The following is a 16,731-nucleotide window of genomic DNA, read 5'->3' as shown; positions in this document are numbered from 1 at the left end:
GCAACTCACTGCTCAGCGTTTTGGAGTTAACTCATCTTTAAGGTCTTTAATTCAAACTTAAGTCTATAAATATACCTGAAACTCAGCTTACCGCCTAACAAGCTTTTTTTGAGTAAGCTCAACTGCAGTACTGTGAGTTTTTCAAATAATGTTTGACTAAATTAAGTTTAATGGGTCACTTCAATCAATGACCTTGGTTAGCTAGTATTGCTCTACATCAGTGGTTCCCAACACTGCTCCTGGAGTAACCTCTCCTGTAAGTGTTTGTCCTGCTCCAACACATGAGATCCAACTAATCAGCTAATGGACCAGCCCTTCCTGAGTTGAAGTGTTTGTATTAGAGCAGAAAAATACTACAATATGCAGAGCAGTGCCACTCAAATAGCAGGACTGGGAACCAGTTTCCCAACCATTGCTTTGTGTTGCTTGAGCGAGAGGAACTAATCCATTCTCCCTGATCCAGTAAGAGCAGAGTCGGTTGTGTTCCCAAAGACTTTTGGTCAGCTTGGTACTGCTGAGATCTGAATCCAACTGTGCACCTGACTGAACCCTCATCATGTGACTGGGATCAAAGGTCAGGGGTCAACTCAAGGCTACTTGTGAAGTTCACTTTAGTGCAACACAACCTTCTCTTAGACCATTCACGTTTGACAACACATTCAGTGTGATAAGAAGAAATACCACAAAAACAGAATTGCCCTAAAGTGATGAAACTATGTCTACCTTGAATGAGCATCTAATAGTACCCTTTGTATTACATGTAATTTTCATACTTTTCTTGACATTCAAATTTGTACTGTGATGCGTCAGATGAACCAAAAGACAACATGCTCAGTGTTTAAACTGATTTTATAGATTTCTGAAAAATCTATGCCCATTTTGAATTTGATGCCAGCAACATTTTTCAAAAAAGTTGGGACCACTGTGTTGCATAACCTCTTGTTTTTAACAACAATCTGTAAGTGTTTGGAAACTGAACAGACCAATTGCTGTAGTTTTGAAAGTGAAATGTTTTCCTATTCTTGCTTCATATAAGATTTCAGCTGCAAACAGTTTGGGGTCTCCTTTGTCCTATTTCTCATTTCTTATTGCGCCAAATCTTTTCAATGGGTGACAGGTTTGGATTGCAGACTCTTCTACTATGGAGCCATACTGTTGTAATACATGCAGAATGTGGCTTAACATTGTCTTCCTTGATAAACAAGGCTTTTCCTGGAAAAAGCATTGTCTAGATGGCAGCATATGTTGCTTCAAAACCTGTATATATCACTTAACATTAATGGTGCCTTCACAGATGTGCAAGACACCTATGCTATGTGCACTAATGCACCACTATACCATCATGGATGCTGGCTTTTGAACTGTGTGCTGATAACATTCCCTCTCCTCTTTAGCCTGGAGGACACAGCAAGTCCCTCTTGTCTTTAGCCTGGAGGACACGGCATCCATAATTTTGACAAAGGACACTTTTCCACTTCACCATCCATCTTAAATGAACTTGGGCCCAGAGAAGGTGGCAGTGTTTCTGAGTCCTGAATACATATGGTTTCTTCTTTGCATGGTAGAGTTTTAATTTGAATTTGTAGATGCAGCCACAAACTGCTCTCACAGACAATGGTGTTTATAAGTGCTTCTGAGCTCATGCAGTGGTTTCTACTACAGAATTGTGTCTGTTTTTAGTGTAGTGCCCAAAAATCATGGGCAGCCAATACTGGTTTTAGGCTTATCACTTGCATACAGAGTTTTCTCCAGATTCTCTAAATCTTTTAATGATATTATGTACCATAGATGATGAAATCCCCAAGTTCTTGCTATTTTATGTTGAGAAACATTTTTGTTGAACTGTTGCCCTATTTGCTCACACAGTCTTTCACAGAGTGGTGGACCCCGCCACATCTTTATTTATGAAAGACTCAGTCTCTCTGGAATGGGGGATCTTTTTATACCCAATCATGCTACTGACCTGTTGCCAATTAACCTAATTAGTTGTGAGATGTTTTTTTTAGTATTACACAACTTTATCAGTCTTTTGTTGCTCCTGTCCTCGTTGTTTTTTAAAAATCAGCAAAATTGAGCCATGCGGTTAAAAAAAAGTTTCAAACCCAATTCATTTTTTCCTGTCTAATTTTTCCTCTGAATGTCACTGGATCCTGTGAATTACAAGATCGTTAAGAAATCTAAATGTGAATTTTTCCATGTGAGCTAACATAATACCAACAACCTCACCATATTATCACCATAATATCCAACACAAGCTTTATCAAGCGTGGCAGTAATAGAGTACAGTTTGAGTAGCTGGTGTTGATATATAAAGGAAGTTTAGTAGTGGACCATTAACTTAAGCTCATTTCAGTGCACAAGAGTGGTAACTCACTATTAGCATGTAGCAATGTTCATATTTTGTCTCCTTAATAACCTCGTATTTCAAAGGAGCAGTGTACATAGGACACAATGTATCTGGTTTGGAACCTTTTTGTTTACTGCAGGGTGCAATAACTTTTGAAAATGGCATACATTTCTGTTACAGAGAAATTCAGCTTAGATCTGAAGATCCTAATGTGGGTACGATGCTGACTACAGACTGACGCACAACTTCAGAGGTCTATATTAAGTAAAGGTTCTTCCTGGAACTATACATGTCAGCCAGTAACCATGTAGGGACCTATTTTTTAAGGGCCCACATCCCACATTTTCTTCTTTTTCTTTTTTTTTTTCCTTTGAGCCCCACTTATGACATTTGTGAGGTTTTATGTACCAATAATGATTAATTTCCACATGACCATTTTATAGCCTCTCTTTATCTCTTACAGCTGAACAGCTCTGGGTTTCTCAAAATCATTTTAGTACAAAGAAGATTTCTAAATGGTAGAACGAGCATCACACTGAACACTCTCTCTACCATTTAAGATGATCTTAACACTAAGATGCTGTGAGAAAACTGGACCCAGGCTATTTCTGTTGCTGTGCCTGACTGGTATATGTAAATGAGATCAGTTCTGATTGGCTGCCCTGTGTTGTGGCTCATTCAAAAAGCAGTCCAGGCTGAAACACTCATTATAATGTCAGCATGAATGGGTGAGTAGATGTAAATTCATTGGATTTCATACATGAAATCATACATTTTTCCAAGGACTTTACTTACTATGAAGTGAATAAGCCAAGGGTTTCCAGCAAGTGTGTGTTGGATTCAGTTTAACATCAATGTTTGCCATTATAAGAACATTATAAGAGCATAAAAACATTCCTACATTAACCTAGAAGAAGAGGCTGGGAATGTCTAGCTGTCTTGCACACACTTTCCAACTCATACTCTCACTTTCCTATGTGAAGTGAGAATTTTCTTCATACGACGAAGAGATGGATGAGTGGAAAAAATGCAGGGAGGTGTGAAATGGCTGCAAAAGTGCAGCATCCTGTACAGAACAGAGGCGGGAGCCTGCAGGCAGCTCCTGACCTCCACCCTCTCGCTCCTTCACAGAGTGGTGATAGCATGGTGACGTCAGGGTTGGAGAGAGGGAGTACCAGCACGGAAAAGAGACGTCCTGAACGGAATCCCCACTCGCTGCATTCCAGAGGAACTGTGGCTTATGCACTCCTCAGGTTCATGTCAGTAGCCTACTACTCCCACACCACACAGAGACAGCTCCACAAGCCAGGGCAGAGGAGCGGCAGGGAGAGGGGTTATCTGCGCCAGAATCTTATTTAAACACTGCTCCCCTAATGGCCATTTACTACACTGGGGTGAACAGCAGACCTCATCATCTAGATTATCTGTGTTTTCTCTTTCTCTTAAACTCTTAAAGGGATAGTTCAGACAAATATGTACAGTTTCCCCTAAACATACCCTAAATGCAATCAATCAGCCAAGACATGTTTGGCGTTTAAAGTTTGCTTCTATAACTTTGCACTGGAGCTGCAAGGCTAATGCAGCTAACAAGTAATGGAAGTTTATAGCTCATCAATTAGCATTATGCAAACTGCATGCCTAAATCATCACAAACTTCCCTCAAACCATGTCTAGTTGTTTAGTAATCTCAAATAGACTTGCTTATGTGTTTTCCGATGCTGTATGACAAACTGTTATCTACAAAAATGAACAAAGACATGGACAAAATTAAGAAAAAGTGACTTCTACTACTGTTTCTGTCTTTGCTACATATTTTTTATCCATTTTTTTAGAGAGCAGTTTATCATACAGTGTCAGAAACCACAAAAGCAAGACTATTTGAGATTACTTAAAGGACCCATCTGATCAGGGCTGGAGTGGGACTTGTTTTCAGACCAGGATTTCTATCATATCTATTACGTAAATGGTATACTGAGATAACCAATGTGGCAAGCTAATGATAAAATGAAAATTGGCAAAATATCTTAAATATAACAAAATCATGACAGTCAATCTGCTACAAATGAATGCTAGCTAAGGAAGTTAAGGTCCTGTCAGCATTTCTCGCTGCCCACCTGCTCGGATATATCCTCATCCTCCTTAACAGTTTTTGTCTTCTCTCTGTCACCTTGTTTTTTGGGGTTTTTGCCGCAGCTGTCCATCTTCACATGATTCACCTATGAAAATTGCTACACTGGTAATGCAAAAATAAAAAGTTATTAACTCTGTAGAGCAGTGTCTGCTGTATCAGTCAGTATTAGCTCACATTAACCCAATACACTACAAAATTCTCTCAACTTTCAGGCTTATCCACTCCAGCACTGCATATGATGAAAATTACCTCCCTTTTTTAAAAATAAAAGATAGCATGTTTACACTGTCAAGGTTTCAAAATGTACCATTCACTCCCCCGTCCATACATGGAAACTGAGCTGCAGAAACAGACTCCTTTTGTAATGTCAAGAAAACCAACACAAATATCAATATGTGCACATATATCCATCTATTCAGCCTAAAGCACTTTAGCTCCATCCATTCGTGCTATTAGGAGTCATTCAAGTCATAAGGAGTGTTCCAGCCCTTACTGCTTTTTGAATGAGGCACAATACAGGTCAGCCAGTCAGAAGAGACGTCATTTACATATATATCAGTCTTAAAGGCACAGTAACAAACTCTAAACAGCCTGTTTAATTCTAAGGGATAAAGAGATGTTGGAAAATGGTGATGTAAAAGTGTATGTTTTTGGTACATAAACCACACAAATGCTATAAGTGGACCTTGAGGAAGGGGAGGGTGTAAAATACAAGAAAAATGTAGGATATTGGCCATTTATGCAGTTTAACCTCTTAAAATGGCCATTTAAGGGGTTAAAGCAAGTGTGTGAAGGTCTGCTTAGTGCTAACTAGTAGAATATAATACTGCACTCGACTTTGCTTGGAAATTTGCTATTTTCAACCTCCAGATGTTCATTAGACAAAGTGAGGAAAAAACATGGACACCTCTAAGAAAGTGAGTATTGTTAGTAACAAGCTAGCCAGACAATGTTAGTGACGTGAGCGATAACTATGATGTGGCCACCTTCTCAAAACAGCAAAATTTTATGATTATTGTTAGAGATTTAGCCAGCTTATATGACCAAATGCTGATTAATCTAAAATCTCTTTTAAAAGTAGAGTTGGCAGTGTAAGCATTTTGATGTGATGTCTAATGTGGAACTCTTTAGTTGAGACCACGGTATAAACTTTCCAAGTTGGAATTCCCAGTTGATGGGGTGTTTTCTTTGGTTTTTCCTAGACAGAGGTGGGAAATCTCCAGTTCCGAGCTACAGCTGAGTACAGCATTATAAATCCATTATTTGTTAGCTACATTAGCCTTGTAGCTCCAATACAAAACTAAAAAGGCAAACCTCAGACACCAAACATGTCTTGGCTAATGCACTACATTGTTTTGTAAAGGGAAATTTGTGTAAATTTGACCTGTTCCTTTAAAAGACACTATGTCTTGTCTGTCCTGCAGTCATATAAACACTGTTGTGTGAGAATGAACATGAGGTGCAGTGGGAGTTCTGCGAGACTTTTTTTAACTGACCTCCCTACAATTACGCTGTTCCCTATTCGTCTCTCCATTCAGTGTAAAAAACCCTTCCTTCTTGTCACACAACATTAGTAGAGCTTGAATCTCAGCCCCACTTAAAGCTGATGGGAGAGAAGAAGTCTATGACCATAGAAGGCAGCCACACATTCCTGCTAGGGACGTTTATTAGCCTGTAAATCTTTCCGTGTAGGCCCTGCCGGCTACGCTGCAGAGGATTTCTTTGCGCAAACAGCAAATTACTCTGAAAATGTATCATAATATAACACTTCTTAACACATTTTTTTTAACTTATTGCTGTATTTATATTTCAAACACAATTTTGCATTTCCAGCAGAGTCAGGGTTGGGGTTAAGATCTTACTGATGTAAAGGTTAATTGGTTAAAGGTACCATAAAAACAGTGCCACTGTGGGGGGCTAAAGTGTAAAGTGGCTAAAAGTCTCCCATAGGGAGTCATACATCTAGTTATCATAATGAATAACATACCACAGTGAGTGACTCACCCAGCTGCAATGCTTTACACTAATAAAAGTCAAATATGGATTTGTCAAAAAAAATAGAGGAAACTCCGTTTACACAGTGCTGTAAGACAAGCTGCATGTTTTTGCAGTCAAGTTCACAATAGATGCTTTCTTACTCGAAATGGTATGAAATGGTGTGCATGAGGAGACATACAGCGCTGTGCAAAAGCCAGAGACCACAATTTCTTATTTCATTTCCAGTTAAACTACCATCAAGTACAAAGTATTCATGTGTCTGTGTCAGAAAAATTCCAGGCTTATTACATACAAAGGCTTATTATTCAGTAACAACAGGGACTTTAATGCAAACTGATTGAACTGTTCTTAGGTTATAGAAGCATGTAAAATCTGAAATATATACTCAACAGACAGTTACACAGAACAGAAGCTTCACTAACTAAATATAACAACAACATTTTTTTGCATTTTCAGCTTCCTCTCTTTTCAGGAGACTCACTTTCAGTTTTTCAAGAGAAATCTGCAGGGATATTTTTCAACACCTCCAAAGTTCAGTCCTAGAAATTTGTTGCATTTTCTTTCTCTCATAATCCAAGTAATCCCACATTCAGTGATGTTGAGGTCTGGACTCTGGGGTGGTCAGTCCGTTGTTCTGAGAACACCAGAAGCTTCTTGGTTGCATTTGCAATTTTTTGTCTTTTTCCTTTTTTCAGTAGGGCTTCGTGACAGCTACACATCCTTTCAGACCCATAGCGCTGAGTTGTCTTCTCACAGTGGAAGGATGGACAGAAACACCTGTGGATGTTTTCAGATCTGAAGCAGCTTGATTTTCTCCTCTCTCTCAAAGATGAAAGCTTTATCAGTGTTGTTTATCTGATGGGGCGGTTTTGGTGATCTACTGGGTCTAGAAGTTTTCTCTGTATCTTTTAAACATTTTTGATCTCCTCAGAAATATCCTAAAAGAAGGATTTAATTGGAAATGAAATAAATAAAGGGTGGTCTCTGAATTTTGCAAAGTACTGTATCTTCCCAGCTTTTTTTTCTTTTTCTCTTTTTTGAGTTTTTTTTAATTCAGACATTTTTTGCATCTGCTTCCAGCAAGGGGCTCAGTGTCTTTTACCAGAACGTCTGCAGTGGCATCGATCCACATGCACACGGTGTTGATTTGGGGGGGTTGGGGTGGGGTGGGAGGTCTGAGCTCAATGAGAGAATCTGTTTATTCATGAAACACTGTCCAGCTCGATGTGTGTTTGCTTACCCTCTGCTGGTCACTTTCTGAGGGCTGTGGGATAGATAGATAGGTACAGAGAGAGAGAGAGAGAGAGAGAGAGAGAGAGAGAGAGAAAGAGAGAGAGAGAAAGAGAGGTGCTGTGTCCTTTGACACTTTCTTCATTTTGCACAGGTTCAACTCTGAGACAGGTTAATTCAGGTTAATTCAGGTCAAACAGCTGCAGAGCAACTTGAGCACTCTAATAATATTAAAGACTTCAGGCCAAAAGTTTGGAAGCAGCTCTAACTTTGTAAAAATAAACCAAAGATTAAAGAAATATTTCAGTGTTTTTCAGCTGAATCTCTGTCAGCTGTATCTTTAGCATAGAATCCATTATTATGGAAAGTATTTTTTTTTTGTACTTAGAAAAGAAAAAAAAAACAGAAAACTTTCTAACACACAATAGAATCTGGTTGGTATTTCTTGAAGCTGAAACACCTTCCCATTGACTTCAAAAGGTAGAGCAAAAATCAGAGAAATCTCTTTAAATACCTTTAATGTACTCAGAGTTGATCATTGTTCAGTGTCAGGAAAAAAAAAACTGAAAACATCTATTTAACAGACAATTACACAGAAATCTCAGCAACTAAATAGAATATCAAAATATTTTTCCAAACCTCCAAAAGTTCAGTCTTAGAAGTTGGTTGCATTTTCTGCTTCTTGCAGTCCAATTAATCCCAAACACATTCAGTAATGTTGAGATCTCTGGGGTAGACAGTTCATTGTTCTGAGAACACCAGAAAAAGAAAAACTTTTACTTAATGGCTATTTTGACTGGAAATTAATTAAAGGAAGGGTAATATCTCACTTTTGGGTTACTATTATTGTCTATGGTAATCAACATTATGCTACAGATACAGCAGATATAGATTAGGCTGAAAATGCTGTCTTCTTTAATTTTTTCAGGAGATAACAGACAGTAACGTTTCATCATCACAAAAAAAAGTTGTATCAAATGTCTGCAGCAGTGCGGTCCGATATTTATTCTGCTCCTGGTGAGTTTTCTTGCAGCTGTAATCAGATTGATGAGCTCAGTCAGGTGTATTACATGATATTACATTAGGAGTTAGTATAGAATTAAAATGGGTCATAGCACAGCACGTAATTCATCAAAATGATAATGAACGTGCAGTTTCATGCTTGCCTGTTGAGTGCATATTTTCCATGTTGTAGTGCTACCCGCAGGCACATAGAGCGCTTGTGGAAGTGACCGACTTGTTCCAATGTGGACAGAGGGAACAAACTGTGTACAATGGCAGGAAACGGAAGCTGTAACGGGACAAGTCAAGCGGGGCAGTGTGACTGGGGCAGCGAGGAGCAGAGAGCCTCATGAGTGCATATACAGCTCATACTGCTCCACATGCAGGCACAATCTCATTAACCCCTTTATAATCCCAGGCTTATTACATGCTAAGGCTTATTATTCAGTAACTACAGGGACTTCGATGCAAATTGGCTATTGTTAGGTTATAGAAGTTTGTAAAGAAACTCTGTGCTCACTGGTGGGGCCTGGCCATTTCAGGGGTTAAAGTGCACCAGGACCAACGAGGTAAAACTCCTGAAAGCCTGTATACATCTTACATACAGGCACTTTTGAAGGTCACCTAGCGTTATCTGTCATGTTAAATCTCTTTTACTACAACCTGGAGTTTTAAACCCAGTCTTCTAGTCTTCCATGGTGTAACATCTTGAAACACCACTTCTTATGTTCTGTTTCATTATCGATGACTCACAGCTCATTGAAATAAATGGAGAATTTCTGTAGAAAGAGTTTAAACTTTCAATCGGTACCACATTTGTGCTGGTAAGTAGAACAGGAGATATTTTGTTTTGATTTGAAATTAGTGAAATCGAATATAAATAAAATGCATTGCATAACTAGGTAATAGGCAGTTCATGGTTTCAGTGGGAAATCATTCATCAAAAAGATTTGGCATATAAGTCCCTCAAGGTTCAGTTTTAGGGCCTTTGCTTTTCTCTCTGTACATGCTACCTCTAGGTGATGTCATTAGGAAACATAATATAAATTTTCATAGCTATGCTGATGACACCCAGTTACACATTTGTAACTGTGTGTGAGATATTTGTAAGCTGTGTGTGAGATATTTCTCAGTGGATGTCACAAACTTTTCTACAATTAAATCACAAAAAAAAACAAAACTGAAATACTGATTGCTGGTACAAAAACTCAAAGAAAGCTGCTGTATGAGAAGCTTAGTTCTTTAGCTTCATAAACCAAACCTAAAGTACGAAGCCTGGGTGTGATCTTAGACTCTGAGCTCTGTTTTATCCCGCATGTAAACACAGTCACGAGAGTAGCTTCTTATCATTTGAGAAATATTGCTAAAGCTCTGCCTTTTCTATCTCAGAACAATGCAGAGAAACTTGTTCATGCATTTGTTACAAGCAGACTTGATTGCTGTAATGCTCTTCGTACTGGACTTCCTAAGAAAACAAGACATTCTTTACAACTCATACAAAATGCATCAGCACGAATCCTAACAAAACCATACAGAGGGATCACGTCACTCCCATTTAGAAAGAACTGCACTGGCTGCCTGTATCATTCAGAATAGATTTTAAAGTTCTGCTGCTATTTTTTAAGGCTCTAAATGACCTTAAAGCTCCGCCTACATCACAGAGTGTCTGTCTGTTTAGGTTCCAACACATGGAATCTGCAGATCTGCAGATACTGACCTTCTGCAAACACCTTCTGTAAAATACAGAAAACATGGAGAGATTCGTTCAGTAACTCTTTAATCAATTATGTAACTATATTAACATTTAAATAATTGGCTAAAATGGCTAAAAAGTCTATTTTAAAGTATGTGTGCCACTGTTTCTTTCTCTTGCACAACTATGATTACTTTTCATGTTGTAATGTATGACCTTACAGTCAGTAGAAGGCCGACGCCCTGGCTGACCCTTCAGCAGCTGAGGCCAGTGGGACGGAGGTAAAGCCGACTGTTATTTCTGTTCTTTCTGCGAATGTTGTCATGGCCTCAGGGCTTCATAAATCAGTGTCCTCTCATCATCATATCGCAACTGTCATGAGAAATACATATCTTCAAAACTGCAGCTCCTCAGGACAGGAGAGACATGTCTACATTTTGGGTTTGAGCAGATTCCCAGATCCCTAAAATGCCGGGGGGCGTAAAGGGGCGCGTCAGTCTCTAATTTACTCAATATTCTCAACTGTCAGAACCAGAGTTATGCGGTTTCTGTGCAGTGCTGGTAATACGCAGAGTTGTGGGACACATTCATTTTCTGAAACACCTCAGAATGCATGAAAAAAAACACTATTAATCGGTTCCTAAGACTGCTTATCTTAATTGATTGACTAGTTTCTAAGGAAAGCTCTTTTAAATCCATTCTTGCATTCCCAATTTACAGTAGGATTTATGATATGAAGAGTATCTTTGCTCTCCCAGCTGCTGATAAACTGGCTCAGTGTCTTTTTTTTAGCTCCCACTCCTTTTCCAATCATTCTTGAGGAATCTGGACACCACATGCGCTCTGATTCCTCCTTGACCGCATACTGAGACAGGTATCTCTCTAACAGGGTGGGTTCGTCCAACAGCTGCCTGAGAGAAAGGGAGATAGACAATGTCAGAGAGTGAGAGTGAGAGAGAAAGACACATAAAAAGAGAGAGAGAGTGAGGGAGTGAGTGAGCGAGTGATTGAGTGAGAAAGAAAATGAGAATAAAGTAAGAGAGAAAAAAGAGTGTGTGAGAGAGACAGAAAAAGCAAAAGAGTGAGAGAGAGAGAAAGAGGGAGAAAGTGAGAGAGAGGATATGAGAGTGTGAGAGAACAACACAGAGTGAGAGAGAGCGTGTGAGTGAGAGAGTGTCACAGAGTGAGTCAGAGAGAGAGGCAATATGAGAGAGAGAGAGAAAGAGAGAAAGAAAGAGGGAGAACGAGAGAGAAAATGAGAGTGTGAGTCAGAGAACGACAGAGTGAGTGAATGAGAGAGAAAAAGAGAAAGGGAGAGAGAGAAAGAGGGAGAAAGAGAGGGAGAAAATATGAGAATGTAAGTGAGAGAGCGACACAGAGTGAGTCAGAGAGAGAGAGGGAAAGGGAGAAAAACAGAATATGAGAGTATGAGTGAGAGAGTGACACTGTGAGTCAGAGAGGGAGACAATTGGAGAGAGAGAGAAAAAGAGAAAGAGAGAGAAAGATGGAAAAAAGAGAGAGAGAACATGAGAGTGAGTGAGACAGAAAGAGTGAGAGACAAACACAGAGATAAAGAGAAACAGAAAAAGAAAGAGCGAGAGAGTAGGGGACAAGGCGACAGAGTGAGCAAGAGGGAGAGAGAGAGAGAGAGAGAGAGAGAGAGAGAGAGAGAGACATTCTGCTTTAAAGTTTAGGTGGGGGGATGTCAGTGTGATGAAACAGTGGAAAAGGTGTATATTGTAGAACGAAGAGACTCATGGACTCATATGAAAATTATATGTTGTCATATTCCAAAATATAAACAGAACATACTGTGAGTGTACTGTCCAATATATTACTCGTATGTGAGCGTTCAGAGGAGAGCAGATACAGATGACAGCAGCTGTGATTTACAGAGCATTCCGGGTAGCGCCTCTTTCTTTAGGCCTCTGCCCACATCGACAGTGAGCGTGCCCAGGCGGCGGAGGAGAGAGTGAGCGGGAGTGAGTTATCCCTAAAAGCCTCGGGCAAAGACCGGCGTGGGTCCAAACCCAGAGAACACGCTGCCAACGAGGGATCACATCATGTGCAAAAGCTATTATTCACCTGGAGCTCATCCATGAGAAACATTCAGTAAACAAGTGTCGCTTCCGTGAACCCGGAATAATCACAGCCCCACAGACCTGTTCTGCTAACCCCAGGAGAGAGGATAGTTTTTCAGCCCGGGGACAGCTGAGCTGAGGGTGCGTGCAAAGATGAAAGGAGGCTGAGAGGAGGAATGAGAGCGTTCCAACAGATTCCCGACCAAGTTACAATATTTACAAGAGCGATGTTTCAAGGTCACCCATTGAACAGAGTAAATATTCTACCAAACGTGACCAAAAGGCTATTCCCTTTGAGAGTCTGTGGTGAAAGAGCGGACTGTTCTGGCAGTGCGCTCCCTGGAGAATACTACACTACTTCTCTTTGTGTCATTCATGTGATATCCATCCCTTTATCTCTCTCTCTCTCTCTCTCTCTCTCTCTCTCTCTCTGCAAAAGAATGAATTCCACCTGAGGTTGAGCAGACTGACATTTGTTTCTCAGCTAACACCACACCTCTCTTTCTTAAAGCTATAGCTCAACAAAAAATGAATTGTAAGATAATTAGAACATGCTTCTCATCTTCTCATATTCCCATGGCAACATCATCTGCACATTTTCACAGCAATCAGATAGATATTTCCTAAGATTCACCCTTTTTGTACCAATAAAGTAAATTTAGTAATAAAGTAAAGTAAATGTTCCTGTGTGAACTCTGTGAGGTCACTGGGAAGGCAGACTTTTGAAGAGAGGGCTATGCAGCGTCCTGCTACTGGTTGCGCTGCCGTGTAACCATGGGAGGCGTGACCATGCAGAGTGGCCACGTGCAGAAGCTCTTGGGAGACACTGGTTCCTGGAAGGAGAGACTTTTTCTTTAGTTCTACTTTGTAAATTAGTTTAGTAAATAATTTTAATCTACCACAGCAAAACAACATTTTCTATAAAATCTTTTTATATTAGGCCTTTTATTTCTCTCGGTTGTTTGTACTGTTTGTCTTAGTTTATTTTCGAAAATAAAAGTCTGCGTGCATTAAAATCTATTTGAGGAGACTAAAAACTAGGTAGAGCTTGTATGGAGGACAATAATCTGGGTGGTCCAAGGGTGGACCAGAAGTGGCAAACGGTTGCTGACCTTATCAAGCCGGTGAACTGATATATGTTTGCTATCTGGGTTGCTAGAGAGAGACATTAATGTTGTAAATATGTTGTTGCTGTTAGCTTGATGATTAGCTTGTTAGAGCGAGACTTTAATGTTGTAAAGTGCAAAACTAAACAGGAAACTTCACAAACCAAAACTGGACAAATGTGCAGTTAATTTGTGAGAATTCATAGATGAGTGTGTGAGAGCGCCCCCTGCAGGGATGTTGCAGAAGTAATGGACAGGTAAAGGTGTTCAGAAGAACAGACTAGTCTCCATTTCAGCAAACGCTGAGTCTAATTGGAACAATGATAACAAGCTTTTAAACCATATCACTGACTGAACTGAGCAGAACAGCAGAAACCTGCTTTCTTCCTATTTCTGTTATGAAAATCACTCAGTAAACTGCATCATAACGCTGCATCATAACGCTGCATGAGGAAAAATCACGGCTCAACACAGCAGTCAGTGGCAGAACAAATGCATACCATTTCCATTACTACTCCAGAGCCATTTCACTCAGTCTTAAATGACAAGAGCACTAAGAGGAGTTGAATAGTAGGCCTGGTTCATGGTTGGCCTCTTGGCTTGACCACAGCACATGGAGTGAACACAGCTGGGAGAGCTTAAGAGAAGCTTTTATATACTTGTAAACAGTCTTGGAGCAGCCTGTTTGAAGTCCTAGCTGGAGACTTGGGCACACTTAGCAGAACCAAGGCCTCTGTTTCAGTTACAGTGGCTGATTTCAGTTGAATACTAACTGCCAGTATGATGTCTTTTCCTCTCACACATGCATGCCAATGTTTAATAATGGAAAAGTATGCGACTGAAACAGGAGAGGAGGTACAGGGCTGCCGTTTACCTTCCCGTCTTTGTTTCAGCTCGTGTGCAGGAATCATTTAGTTGTAGGTCAAGTGCTGATGAGGGTGAAGTAGTCCCTGTTCAGAAGCAGGTAATGGAACATTTTCTTCACTTAAAAAATACATTACTCACTACATTTTAAATGCTTTTGTTGTTTTTGTGAAATATTGTTAAAAATAAAGGGTGCTAAAAGGGTTCTTCAGAGCAATACCACAGAACAGGTTTTGGTTCCCTGAAGAACCTTATAATGGATGTTTTTATCAAATCAAATCAAACCACATTTATTGTCACATCACACTTACACAGATGCAGATGTGAGTGAAAATCTTAGGCGCATAGCCCCCTTGTGGAGTTTAAATATGAATAAAAATATATCGCTGTTTTCGGAAGAAAACCTCATATCTCAAAATAATAACTCTAGAGGAGAGGGAAATACCTACTTTACTTTCAATGTTAGTCAGTGGAACCAGTCATTTTGTGCCATTTCTTTTGGTCTGTTCCTCATGAAATTTACACACAATGTAAAGGGCAACAGGCATTTTCAAATTATGTCAAAAAAGTGAAAATATAACTTATTGAATGAAATAAAACTATGATATGTACCGTTGTACACATTCCATATGTGTAGTTAGTGAGTCTGAGGTAGATAAAGAAATGAGATGCAGGGTAAACAGGGGATAGAATATTAACATAGAAATCTTCCAGATTATACAAGATGTGGATAGAAGATGTACAAGATGTCAATCTATATGTGTAAGTATACATTTGCTAGATTGAAGGTGCAGTAAGATCAGAGTAGGTCTGTCAAGATGTGAATGTGGCGGTTATATAGTTATATGGTCATATAGGACCATACATTATAAGGTTCTTCGGGTAAACAAAAGCAAGGTTGTTCAGGTAACCAAAACACTTCTTAACTTTATAAAGAACAATTTTTGTAAATGAGATGAGTGAATAACTTTTAGTGTAAAGTGTAATTTTTTCTAGAACCACTTACAAACCTGTATTCTATGGGGCATAAAACTACATCCAGTTTCAGGTTCCAAAGACCGCACAAATTAAAAATAGTTTAATAACATAATCTTACTGAGTCATAAATTAGTATTTTAATGTATTCGCTGAAGTGTTCCTGCATATCAGCTCCAGTGAGCTGTATTTGTGTACTACAAAGGGAGGAAACTGGAAAGCAGTGGTGTGCAGAAACACGTCACTGGCTACAACATTCAAACTGCACTGAAGTAAAAATAAGTTCTAAGATTGAATGTGTTTATTCTTAATCAGGTCTTATCAGAGAAGGAAATAACAGTAACTGTTATAGAATAATGTGTCACTGTATTAGTGGTGTAGTATTACAGTATTACAGTCTCTAAGCGTCATTTTGCTGTCTTGTTCTGTGCCCCATGGAGGCTTATGGAACATGGAAGAGCACTCTAAGGCAAATACCCCTCGCCCCCCCACCACCACCACAAAAAAAAAATAGACTTTCCACTATTTTACCATTACAGTACCTTTAGTCAGGGAACATAACTGTTGTATTGACTCCACACACCCCGTCTCATATCTAGGCTCTTTATTTTATTGTTGTTTTAAAACATTATATTATGAAAAGGTACAAATATGTACTTTTCCACTAGAAAAAACTTATTTAAGGTACACAGTTGGACCTTAAAACCACTGTTGTACCTTTGAGGGAACATTTACATTGTTTGTACCTTGATGAACGAAAAATTTTCCTGCACAGTACCTTTATTTCTAACAGTCCACTCAGTATAAAGGAAAGAAATTTTGAAGAATTGGTGGAATTCACACTGACACACTTATTTCTCTTTTGCTTCTTCCAGTTGGCCAAGAACACCACAGCGATAATGCAAGTCATTTCAAACTGAAGCTAGTGATTCATTCACATAATCTGCCTATTTACTTCATGCCTTCTATGACTGCCACACATTAGAATGTAATATATCTGCTGCATTTATCATGGTCTAATGAGTGGAACAATGATGTGGAGCTGAACAGTTCCAGGAAAGTCTTTGCAGTCCCGGTTGCTAATGGTGGGAGCACTTTCCTCCGGGGCTGGAGTGTGTCCCAGCTCCATGTGTGTGTGTGAGGTTTGGCAGGCCTTTCTGCAGCGCTACTGCTTCACTAAATGCCAGAAACACTTTGCATCTGGCTCTCGTCACTTTAGGAGACCACAGGCAAATCAGCAGACCATCTCTAAAGCTGGATTCTAAAGGAAACTTCAGGTTAGGGCGCACGCTCGTCCTGTTGGG

Source organism: Colossoma macropomum, unplaced genomic scaffold (assembly GCF_904425465.1).
Source record: "Colossoma macropomum unplaced genomic scaffold, Colossoma_macropomum, whole genome shotgun sequence".
NCBI classification, from domain to species: Eukaryota; Metazoa; Chordata; class Actinopteri; order Characiformes; family Serrasalmidae; genus Colossoma; species Colossoma macropomum.
The sequence above is the reverse complement of the archived record's forward strand: the minus strand, read 5'-3'. Positions refer to the sequence as shown.